The 10,770-nt window shown below is 43.9% G+C and overlaps 1 long non-coding RNA gene across 1 annotated transcript; it reads left to right on the top strand.

Annotated features, from left to right (window-relative positions):
• The first annotated feature begins 421 nt into the window (after positions 1–421).
• On the top strand, positions 422–10,388 carry LOC140740401 (uncharacterized). Its single transcript, XR_012101842.1, has 3 exons — positions 422–526; positions 3,727–3,902; positions 10,111–10,388. It is a non-coding gene; the product is annotated as an uncharacterized lncRNA (long non-coding RNA).
• Positions 10,389–10,770: the final 382 nt, after the last annotated feature.

The raw sequence follows: 10,770 nt of genomic DNA, 5'->3' as shown, positions 1-10,770 counted from the left end.
TGCTACAGATCTTCAATTGAAGTCAAGTTTATTGTCATGTGCTCAAGTCCAGGGAGGTCTAGGCACAATGAAAAGTTTGTGTGGAGCAGCATCACAGGGTATAGGTACAGACAGCAACGCAAGACGAGGGAGTTTCAGGGACAAAGAAAAAATTGCTTGAAGCTGCATCACAGGATGTAGGTACAGGCAGCAACACAAACTATAACTTATGCATAAAAAGACGTGCTAGAGTGAAAAAAAGACTACACAAAAGCAAGATCTTGGTCCGAAAACAAAACAAGGACACAATCAAAGACATGTCCATATTAGTGCAAGAAGTGGAGCACGGTGCTGCAATGCTGAGACAGGGTACGAGTCGTGTAGAGCAGTTCAAGAGCCAGATGGTTGTGAGATCCAGTTTGTATTCTGTCATCTTGGACTGACGTATTGTCGTTATCCCACAACCTGATGGGCATTTCACCACGGAAAGAGGGATACATAAATACTGGTGGAAATCGGGAGCGTGCAATAATTGGTAGTCATGCAGGTAATGTTCAAATATAAATTTAAAAATAATACATTAAATTTAGTTAAATATACCAATGGATCATCGGTGGGTGGAGAAATAGGTTAGGAGGCCTTTGATCCCCTTCAATCAAGTGCAAGGAGATCTCCCGTACTCTGGGCAGAACAGCTAATACAAGGGGGCATTATAGGAAAGTACAGGGGAGATGTCAGAGGCAAGTATTTTACACAGAGAGTGGAGGGTGCTTGGAACACCCTGACTGGGATGATGGTAGGGGGAGACACATTAGGGGCACTTAAGAAACTCTTAGGCACACAGACGATAGAAAAATGGAAGGCTATGTAGGTTAGATTGATCTTAGAACAGGTTCAAAGGGGCAGCCCAGAAGTGTAGCAAGTAGCATAACACTATTAAAGCAACAGCAACCCAGCTCAATTCATACGCTGCCTGTAAGGAGTTTGTACATACTCCCTGTGACCCTGTGGCTTTCCTCCGTGTGCTCTGGTTCCCTTCACATTCCAAAAGACATACAGGTTACTAGGTTAATTGGCCAAATGAGTGTAATTTGGCTGCGAGGGCTTGTTGGACCAGAAGGGCCTTTTGCCATGCTATATCTTTAAAATAAAATAATATATATGGTCGACACATCGTGGGCCAAGGGGCCTGTTTAGTGCTGCTATCTATGTTCGATGTTCGATTGGAGTGCTTTGTTTTGGATGAAACTTTAAGTCAAATTCCAACCTGCTCTCCTAGACGAGTGCATGAACCTCGTTGCTATATTTTAAAGAAGCATTGGTGACCTCTAACTGGTGCTTGGGCCAATATTCGTCATTCGACCAACGTCACCAGAACAAATTTCACTTGGTCATTGATCTTACAGTTTGTTAAGTGGCTGCTATCTTTGAGTTGCTATGGCAACTCTTCAAAGGTGACTCTTTGGCTTAAAGCATGTTGGCCCGTTGCAGGTCAACACGAAAGGTGCTTTACAGAAGCAATCTCTTTCTTCACTCATGATCACGAGACACACATGATTGGGGTCCACCATGGATGGGATGTGATGCACCATCAATAACTCACGCTGAGACTTAGGAAGTGAGATATCGGCTTTTATTGACTGGAAGAACAACACTACATCCTGGGAAAATGAGGGAGAGCAGCAGACCACAGTCGACTTTATACAGGGGTCTGTGGGAGGAGCCACAGGAGCAGTCAGCAGGGTCTGTGGGAGGAGCCACAGGAGCAGTCAGACAGGTATATCTAGTTCACCACAGGATGTTCACACACCACCAGCACATGTCCCTCTTCAGGGGAAAGAGGAAGAGAGCTGTAACCTGATTTATCTTGATTCTGTATTATTTTTATCCTCTGAAAAATCGAGTGGCAAACTTGGCTAAGTCATTTACAGATGTAGGAGTAGTGTGGAAGTTAGACTTACGATATCCTCATCCACCATCCCTGAAAATAATTGCTGGATAATAATCAGCTTTCAGGAAGAGAAATTGGGTTTGATAGGATTGCTCTAAGTACCCAATAGACTCAATGGCCACTTGAGTCTATTGGGCCCATTGACTCCTTCAATGTCCTAGGTAAATTGTATGAGCTCCTTCAATGTCCTAGGTAAATTGTATGAGCTCCTTCAATGTCCTAGGTAAATCTGAATATAATTACAGACTTCAACAGATGCACTGCTGAAAATATCCTGGATAGCTGCATTCTGTTCAAGCACAGCAATTCCAACGCACAGCAACGTAAGAAGCTGCAGAGAGTAGTGGGCTTGGCCAAATATATCACGGGCACATCTCTCCCCACCATCATAAGTATCAACGAGAGCCATTGCATCAAGAAAGCACCATCTGTCATCAAAGCTCCCCACCATCCAGGCCATTTTCTCACAGCTGCCATCAGGCAGGGGGGTACAGAAGCCTGAGGTCCCACACGGTTCAAGAACAGCCACTTGCCTTCAGCTATTCAGTTCTTGAATCAACCTGCACAACTTTCATGTAGCCACTCTATAGCCACCTTGCGCTGCAACAGACCTTCTTTGTTCCAATTGTATTCTTTCTTGCATAATTATGTATATTTTTGCCTGATTTATGTTTTCCTGTGAATATTGCATCTCTTCTGCAATCTACCTGTGATGTTGCTGGAAATATACTCAGTGCTCACTTTATTAAGTACACCTGTACACCTGTTCGTTAATGCAAATATCTAATCAGCCAATCATCTGACAGCAACTCAGTGCAATAAAGGCATGCAGACATGGTCAAGAAATCCAGTTGGTGTTCAGACCAAACAACAGAAAGGGGAAGAAATGTGATCTAAAGGACATTGATCGTGGAATGATTATTGGCACCAGATGGGTGGTTTGAGTACCTTAGTAACTTCTCATCTCCTGGGATTTTCATGCACACCAATCTCTATTTTTTAGAGAATGGTCCCAAAAAACACCAAAAAAAGACATCCAGTAAGCAGCATTTCTGTGGGCAAAACCACCTTGTTAATGAGAAGTCAGGAGATTGGCCAGATTGGTTCAAGTTGAGAAGAAGGCAACAGTAATTCAAATAACCACACATTACAACAGCAGTTTTCAGAAGAGGATCTCTGGAAGCACAAGACATTGAATATTGAAGTGGATGGACTACAACAGCAGAGGACAATGAGCATACTCTCAGTGGCCACTTTACTAAGTACAGGAGGTACCTAATAAAGTGGCCGCAGAGGGTAACATTTTGACTGCCCTTGTGCATACATGTGTTTGTGCATAGAACAGAAAACTTGGCTTTGACTTTTGACTTTGAAGGGTCTCCATTCTGGATAATTTGCTTAGTGTGGAGACGGAAGGCAGGTTTTCAGCCTGTAGGGTGATAGCAACTCTGCAGAAATTAGAATGCAGGGGACTTCCTTTAGCTGTAAAGCTGCACACAATCATTGAGGGACAGCCCAAAAAGAAGTGGAGATTTCACATAGGTCCATGGCTGAAGATTAGAAAAAGCAGTGCTTCGTGGCAGTTTTCAGAGTTTGGTTTTGCCCAATCAGTGAACATGATTCATTAGAGAGGGCAAATAAAAACAGAGCAGGGGCGAACCGAGAGGCCATTTTTGGAGGAACCGTTGTGTCAGTGGGCCAGTGTCAGAGTGATTTTGGCTCATCAGGCTTTTGCTAGGTCAGTATCTCACAAATTTCTCCTTCTTTTTCTTTATTCTTCATTCCTTGTCTGTAAGGGCACAGTGAGGATGGCTCCAGGGACAGTGTGTGTGTGAGATGTGGGAATTCTGGGAGACTTCCATCCTCCCAGACAACAACACCTGCACCAGGTGCACCGAGCTGCAGCCTCTCAGAGAAGGGTGAAGCAACTGGAGCTGCAGCCCGAAGACCTTTGGTTCATACGGGACACTGAGTAAGTGGTAGGTAGGAGCTACAGGGAGGTAGTCCTCGGTTACAGAAGGTATGTAACTAGGTGGCTGACAGGGGAAGGATGAGAAATGGACAGCCAGTGCAGAATGTTGCCTGGATTGGGGAGCATGCCTTATGAGAATAGGTTGAGTGAACTTGGCCTTTGCTCCTTGGAGCGACGGAGGATGAGAGGTGACCTGATAGAGGTGTACAAGATGATGAGAGGCATTGATCGTGTGGATAGTTAGAGGCTTTTTCCCAGGGCTGAAATGGCTGCCACAAGCGGACACAGGTTTAAGGTCCAGTGCTCCCGGTGTGGCCCTTTATATATTGGTGAGACCTGACGCAGACTGGGAGACCGTTTCGCTGAACACCTATGCTCGGTCGGCCAGAAAAAGCAGGATCTCCCAGTGGCCACACATTTTAATTCCACGTCCCATTCCCATTTTGATATGTCTATCCATGGCCTCCTCTATTGTCAAAACGAATCCAAACTCAGGTTGGAGGAACAACACCTTATATACCGGCTGGGTAGCCTCCAATCTGATGGCATGAACATTGACTTCTCTAACTTCCGTTAATGACCCTCCTCCCCTTCTTATCCCATCCCTGGTATATTTAGTTGTTTGCCTGTTCTCCATCTCCCTCTGGTGCTCCCCCCCTCCTTTCTTTCTCCTGAAGCCTCCCGTCCCATGATCCTTTCCCTTCTCCAGCTCCATATCACTTTCACCAATCACCTTTCCAGCTCTTAGCTTCATCCCACCCCCTCCGGTCTACTCCTATCATTTCGCATTTCCCCCTCCCCCCACTACTTTCAAATCTCTTACTATCTTTCCTTTCGGTTAGTCCTGATGAAGGGTCTCGGCCCGAAACGTCGACAGCGCTTCTCCCTATAGATGCTGCCTGGCCTGCTGTGTTCCACCAGCATTTTGTGTGTGTTGTTGTTTGAATTTCCAGCATCTGCAGATTTCCTCGTGTTTACAGGTTTAAGGTGCTGGGGAACGGGTACAGAGGAGATGTCAGGGGTAAGTTTTTTACACAGAGAGTGGTGAGTGTGTGGAATGGGCTGCCGGCAACGGTGGTGGAGGTGGATACGACAGGGTCTTTTAAGAGACTTTTGGATAGGTACATGGAGCTTAGTAAAATAGAGGGCTATGGGTAAGCCTAGTAATTTCTAAGGTAGGGACATGTTCAGCACAACTTTGTGGGCCGAAAGGCCTGTATTGTGCTGTAGGTTTTCTATGTTTCTATGTAATACCCCTTCAGCCATTCCCCTCAATAATACAGTAAGTATATCACTTTGGATACATTTGAGGGGGGCATCCGACCGTGGGGGTGATGGGGTCTCCAGCACTGTGGCTCAGAAGAAAGGAGAGGTAGAGGACTGCAGTGGTGATAGCAGATTCCATAATTAGAGGAATAGAGAATAATTAACAGTGAATGCGATAGAGACACCCGGACTGTATGTTGCCTCTCAGGTGCCAGGATTAGGGATGTCTCGGATCGGGTCTGTGCCATTCTGAAGGGGGAGGGTGAGCAGCCAGTAATCTCTGTCCGTATTGGCAACAATCTCACAGGTACGAAAGGCAAGGAAGTCCTGAAGAGAGATTTTAGGGAGCTAGGGTGAAGGCTGAAATGCAGGACATCCAGGGTAGTAACCTCCGGATTGCTGCCCGCGCCATGCGCCAGTGAGGGTAAGAATAGGATGATTTGGCAGATGGATGAGTGGTTGAGGACCTGGCGCAGGGGGCAGGGTTGTGGTTTTCTGGATCATCGGGATGTCTGCTGGGGAAGATATGACACAAAGAAAAGGGGTGGGTTATACCTAAATCTGAAAGCAACCAATATCCTTGCAGGTAGGTTTGCTAGAGCTGTTCAGGAGGGTTTAAACCATATATGTCAAACTCAAGGCCCGCGGGCCAAATCCGGCCCATGGTGGAATTATCTTTGGCCCGCGAGATAATATCTAATTACAATTAAAGCTGGCCCCAGTAATCGAAGCGCCTATGGCGTATGATATGGCTAATGCTGGGTTTATTCAGGTACCAGGTTTTCAGGGTTTTTAGTGTTTATTCGGCAGTCTTGCTCGGCAGTCTTCTTCATAAGAAACGGAATTGGTAAAGTGAAACACTTTATAGTTATAGCAGAGACTGAGACACATGAGAGCAGGCTGAAAAAACGGAGGCAACGAAAGCTGCGTTTTCACGCGTCCGACTGATCCGGCCCGCATGAAGCTGCATTTTGCTCAATCCGGCCCGTGACCTAAAATGAGTTTGACACCCCTGGTTTAAACTAATTTGGCAGGGGGGTAGGAGCTGGAATGATAGGGCTGAGGATGGGATAGTTGGCTTACAAACAGAGACATTGTGTAGTCAGACTGCTAGTAGGGAGGGGCTGATGATAGGGCAAAATTTTAGTCAATAGGATGAGCTGTAATGTAAAAGGCGGACAAAATCGAAAAGGGTGAATACAGGACTGAAGGCCCTCAGTACACTGGATGAGTACACTATCAGTACACATAGTCACAGATTGGCATGCATGATGTGGGCATCATTGTATCATGGCTGAAGGAAGACAGTAGCTGGGAGGTTAATGTCCAATGATGAACATTGTATCAAAAGGACAGGCAAGGGGCTGGTGAGGCTCTGTTAGTAGAAATTGTAATCAAATCATTAGAAAGAGGTGACATAGGATCAGAAGGTGTAGAATTATTGTGGGTAGAGCTAAGAAACTGAAAGGGTAAAAAGACCCTGATGGGAGTTATATACTGACCTCCAAACAGCTGCAAAGAGGTAGATTACAAAATTGCAATGGGAGATAGAAAATGCATGTCGAAAGGGCAGAATTATGATAGTCATGGAGGGTTTAAATATGCAGGAAGAATGGGAAATTCAGTTTGGTGCTGAATTGCAGGAGGAGGAATTTGTAGAATGCCTATGCGATGTCTTTTTAGAGCAGCTCATGGTTGATTCCACTGGGGGATCAGCTATTCTGGATTGGGAGTTGTGGAATGAACTAGAATTGATTAGAAAGCTTAAGATAAAGGAACTTCTAAGGGACAGTGATCATAATATGATAGAAGTCATTCTGCAATTTGAGAAGGAGAAGGAGACCTAAAGTCAGATATATCTGTATTACTGTGGAGTAAAGTGAATTACAGAGGTATGAGAGGGGAGTACTGATTGGAAGAGAACGGTGATGTCAGAGCAGCAATGGCTGGCATTTCTGGGAGTAATTTGAAAGGTGTAGGATAGATATATCCCAAAGAAGAATAAGTATTCTAAAGGCAGGATGACGCAACCGTGGCTGACAAGAGAAATCAAAGCCAAAGAGAGGGCATATAATACAGCAAAATTTGGTGGGAATTTAGAGAATCGGGAAGCATTTTTTAAGCCAACAGAAGGCAACTAAAAAAGTCGTTAAAAAAAAGAAAAGATAGACTACAAGGTAAGCTAGCCAATAATATTAAAGAGGATACCAAAAGTTTCTTCAGATATATAAACTGTAAAAGGGAGGTGAGAGTATATATTTGACTGCTGAAGAGATAGTAATGGGGGATGAACTGAATAATTACTTTGCATCAGTCTTCACAACAGAAGACACTAGAAGTTCGGGAGTGTTGGGGACAGATGTGAGTGAAATTGCCGTCACAAGGAAAAATGTTCTTAGGAAACGGGAAGATCTGGACCAGGGTTCTGAAGGAGGTGGCTGAAGAGTCAATGCATTCTGGCATGGTTCCAGAGGACTGGAAAATTGCAAATGTTAGTCCACTCTTCAAGAAAGGAGAGAAGCAGAAGAAACAAAATTATGGGTCAGTTACTCCAACCTCAGTGGTTGCAAAGATGTTGAAGTAGTTTTTTTAAGGATGTGGTTTCAGGGTTCTTGGAGGCTCATGAGAAAATAGGCCAAACTCAGTATGGTTTCCTTAAGGGAAAATCTTTCCTGACAAATCTGTTGGAATTTGTAGAAAAAATAATAAGCAGAATAGACAAAAGAAAATTGGTGTATGTTGTGTAACTAGGCTTTAAAAAAGGCGCTGCACATGAGGCTGCTTAACAAGTTAAGAGCCCTGGTATTACAGGAAAGATACTAGCATGGTTAGATGATTGGCTGATTGGCAAGCAGCAAAGAATGAGAATAAAGGGAGCCTTTTCTGATTGGCTGCTGGTGACTAGTGGAATTCCACAGGGGTCTGTTTGGGGACCACTTCCTTTTATGTTACATGTCAAATATTTGGAAGATGGAATTGATGGCTTTGTGTCCAAGTTTGCAGATGATACAAAGAAAGGAGGAGGGGCAGGTGGAGAGGCAACAGAAAGACTTATACATATTAGGAGAATGGGCAAAGAAGTGGCAGATGGAATACAGTGTTGGGAAGTATACGATCATGCACTTTGGGAGAAGAGATAAGCACCTACTATTATTTTCTAAATGGAGAGGAAATATAAAATTCTGAGGTGAAAGGTCTTGGGAGTCCTCGTGCAGGATTCCCCAAAGGTTCATTTGCAGGTTGAGTTGGTGGTGAGGAAGGCAAATCCAATGTTAGCATTCATTTCGAGAGGACTAGAATGTGAAACAAAGGAGGCAATGTTTGGGCTTTATTAGGCATGGGTGAGGCCTCACATGGAGTACTGTGAGCAATTTTGGGCCCCTTATCTATGAAAGGATGAGCTGAGATTGAAGAGGGTTCAAGGGAGGTTCACAAAAATGATTGGAGATTGAAAGGCTTATCATATAAAATGCATTTGATGGCTCTGGGCCTGTACACACTGGAATTTAGAAGAATGAGGGGGAATCTCATTGAAACCTATCAAATGTTGAAAGACCTCAGTCTTTCTGGGGTGAGGATGTTTCCTGGGGTGGGAGAGTCTAAGGTCAGAGAGCACAGACACAGAATAGAGGGTTGTCCATTTAGAACAGAGATGCGGAGGAATTTCTTTAGCCAGGAATTCGTTACCTCAGGCGGTTGTGAAGGCCAAATCATTGGGCATTTTTAAGGCAGAGGTTCGTAGATTCTTGATGAGTCAGGGCATGAAGGGATATGGGAAAAGGCAGGAGGAAAATGGATCAGCCATGATGAAATGCAGACTGGATTTGCCAAATGGCCTAATTCTGCTCATTTATTATGGACATGACTCAGGTTCATCCAGATAAACTTTATCCACTGATTCAAAAGCGTGGAGTCAGCACACGGTTATGCAATGTTTTATTTTCAAATTTCCTTCCCAGTCTAGCTGCTTCCTCTTCCTCCTTCCCCCTGCAATCCTTGGGATTCTATACTCTCTTCCCATTCTGTCCTTTTTCTTATCTCCAACCTGATCCAGCGTCGGTGTCCACTCCTTCAGATGTCTGGAACTATAGATTTGGGCTTCTCTCTTTCTTACAATCTGGGATTTTATTTCTTTATTTTTTTATTTATTTAGATACAGTGGAATCGGCCTTTCTGGTCCTTCAGGCCACAGTGCCCACCAGCCACCGACAATCCCAGTTTAACCCTAACCTAATCACGGGATAATTTACAATGACCAATTAACCTATCCTGGGACTGTGGGAGGAAACCGGAGGGCCAGGAGAACACCCACACATTCCATAGGGAGGACGTACAGAGAAGCCATTGGTGTTGAACTCCAAACTCTAAATGTAATAGCATCATGATAACCGCTATGTTACTATGGCAACACAGGCTCAATATTCCATTCCTGAGCTATATCTCTAAATAAAATAAATATCTACCCTGGGGAAAAGATTCTGACTATCTGCCCCGTATGTTCCTCTCATGAAATCATAATCTTTTCTCTTTCAATACTTTTATTAATTTCTTACATAAAAGAACAGAATACAGTAAGATATATACTATATATCGATTACAATATATTGAAATCACAGATGAAGTGTAATTACACCATATCCATATTGACTAAATTTAAACATAAAATTGAAAAGGAATAATTTTATTATACAAAAAAGCTAAACCCACTACCAGAAAAAAAAGCTGCTTGGTTTAAAAAAAAGGAAAACATCCTTAATGTACGATGTATAGTAAAACATCTGTGCTTGAAATTATAATCTAATGGATTTTGGTGTCAAATATCTTGTTGATATTGTTCAATATCATTTTGCTACATTTGATGCACCACATAAATGTATATGGAGTTGAAGGGACCTTGTCGTGTTTATCCTCTCCCAACCTCATTATCATCTCTCTTCTCCAGAGGATCATCACATTGATGTGGTGGAGAGGCTTGTGAGTTCCTGAGACCCCAGGAGTGAAGCTTCTGGTAGGGTCACCCATGGTGGGAAGGTCATGGGGAGGTTCTAGACAAAGAGCGATTCAACCAAGACCTCAATGTTAGAGCCGGCGGAAGATGATGGCACATCACAACAGCAGTGAAGGTGGAGGAAGGCCGCAGCCGTGAAGTGTCTCCAGTCATCTTGTGCGCTATGCCACTTGACCCTGATCCTGATCTGTCAAGGACTGTGCAATGGCTGCCCGTGCATCAGCTTCCCCACGTGAAACAAAGTCGCGCACAGGTGTTCTCCGTTAAGGGAAAAACCCCTTGTGTGAACATCGTGTTCGACTCAAGTGATCACACTATGTAGTTAAATAATCTGGGAAGTCACCTCTTCCACAGCTCTGTCTCCTGCAGGTTCACACAAAGGATTCCAATCTAAAATTTGACATCTCCTTCTGTCCTGGAATTCCAAACACATCTCTTCTCAAAGATGATCATGAAATCACTATCTCAGCTGCTGGAGTTTGAGCAGAGTAGACTTGATAGGCCAAAGAGCATAATTCTGCTCCTATGTCTTATGGATCTCCAAGGCAAGGTTTTAAAATTCTCAAAACAAAGATGAGGTAATTATAAAAATGG

The sequence above is a fragment of the Hemitrygon akajei genome, chromosome 16 (assembly GCF_048418815.1).
Source record: "Hemitrygon akajei chromosome 16, sHemAka1.3, whole genome shotgun sequence".
Lineage (NCBI taxonomy): Eukaryota > Metazoa > Chordata > Chondrichthyes > Myliobatiformes > Dasyatidae > Hemitrygon > Hemitrygon akajei.
This window is presented reverse-complemented; position numbering and strand designations above follow the sequence as displayed.